The sequence below is a fragment of the Mus pahari genome, unplaced genomic scaffold (genome assembly GCF_900095145.1).
Source record: "Mus pahari unplaced genomic scaffold, PAHARI_EIJ_v1.1 scaffold_16218_1, whole genome shotgun sequence".
NCBI lineage: Eukaryota > Metazoa > Chordata > Mammalia > Rodentia > Muridae > Mus > Mus pahari.
Genome location: NW_018391657.1, coordinates 1014 through 2538, shown reverse-complemented (window position 1 = coordinate 2538; position 1525 = coordinate 1014). Strand labels below are relative to the sequence as shown.

The 1525-nt window shown below is 56.1% G+C and overlaps 1 non-coding gene across 1 annotated transcript; it reads left to right on the top strand.

Annotated features, from left to right (window-relative positions):
• Positions 1-1096: 1096 nt before the first annotated feature.
• Positions 1097-1168, top strand: Trnah-gug. Its single transcript has one exon. It is a non-coding gene; the product is annotated as a tRNA-His (tRNA).
• The last annotated feature ends 357 nt before the right edge of the window (positions 1169-1525 follow it).

Sequence of the window (1525 nt, the reverse complement as noted above, 5' to 3'; positions counted from 1 at the left end):
AGCGCGTTCGGCTGTTAACCGAAAGGTTGGTGGTTCGAGCCCACCCAGGGACGACGAGACAGTTCAGGCCTCACGGAGGCAGGCTTTTAACAGCCTGCTTATTAAACCGTTACTCCTTTCGTGACTTGTGTTAACACGCTTACACCCTTCCCAGCCGGCAAGTTCCCGAAAGCACGCGACAAACTCAAAACAAGCAAGGCCTTTCTTGGTTATTTATCGCATGCCTGCCCTTCGGCCAGGAAAAGCTTTTCACGTTTTGTTGTTTGTTTGTTTGTTTGTTTGTTTTCTTTACAAAGAGAAGAACCTGGGGACAACACCCATCTGTGGACACCCCCCCCGCCTGATATCCCTGGGGTATTTATTTTTGGGAGTCGGTAGACTGGGAATACTTTCTTAATTAAAAACAAACAAACAAACAAACAATCAACAAGTCTCCAGATTTTAGTAACACAGGTAAACGCTATAATGGGACCCTTGCTCCTCCTAAGCTGCGTTCTTCTGAAGTATGTAGAAAACGGAGGAACTTTACACCCCTGGCTTGCTTCTAGGAATGTCCGTGGACCGCTGGCTTGACCCCAGCTCTTTGGGAGGACCCCATAGCAGTTCGCCCCCTCCCGAGGTGCCCCGGCCACCGCGGAGAGGACGGCGATGGAGGTCTATCGCGGGCTTGGGGAAAATAGCTAAGGGGCTCCTTCTGCGTCTGCAAGAAAGGCCACGACCCACGCAGGGACTTCAGCCTCACCGTGGGTGGTCCGGCTGACGCCCAGGCGCGTGCACTCGGCGCCGTCCCCGACGCAGCGGGCGCCAGTCACGTCTGCGGGACCACAGGCAGGTCGGGCTGAAGCCTCGGAGGCGAGCAGAGACCGCCCCGCGGTCCGCACCGGGCGCCGGCCTGCGCTCCGTCGGGGCGGGCGGGTGGGCGGGCGGGCAGCTCAGCTCAGCTCAGCTCAGCTCAGCTCAGCTCAGCTCAGCTCAGCCCGGGCGTCGACGCCCAGGGCCGCGCACGACCGACCCGGCGGGACTGGATCGACCGAGGCTCGGCCAACAGCGCCAGCACCCCACGAACGCGTGTTGCACGTCGCCGGGCGCGTGGCTCGCCGTGATCGTATAGTGGTTAGTACTCTGCGTTGTGGCCGCAGCAACCTCGGTTCGAATCCGAGTCACGGCATGTCGTCCTTCTTGCTCCATGCCCTGCTTTCTTGCCTCCTGTTTGTAGGAACCCTGCATTCCCGACACCTAATTAACTAAAGTCTTGCTTGCCACAGACTCCAGGCTCCTTTCTTCAAGGACCCCTACAGCCCACTTAGAGGAACTAGGGGAAAACAAACAAACAAACAAAAACCCCAAAGAGCAGTGTTGTTGTTCTTGTTGTTGTTGTTGTTGTTTTTACACTTTGGGGCTTGGCGTCTTCACCATCAACCAACCACCCTGTCTCAGGTATATTCAGGGCTTTTTCATCGTGTTCCTAAGACCTGGGACATACTTAACATGCTTTGCCTTTGAGCAACACTAGTACACTCAGCTT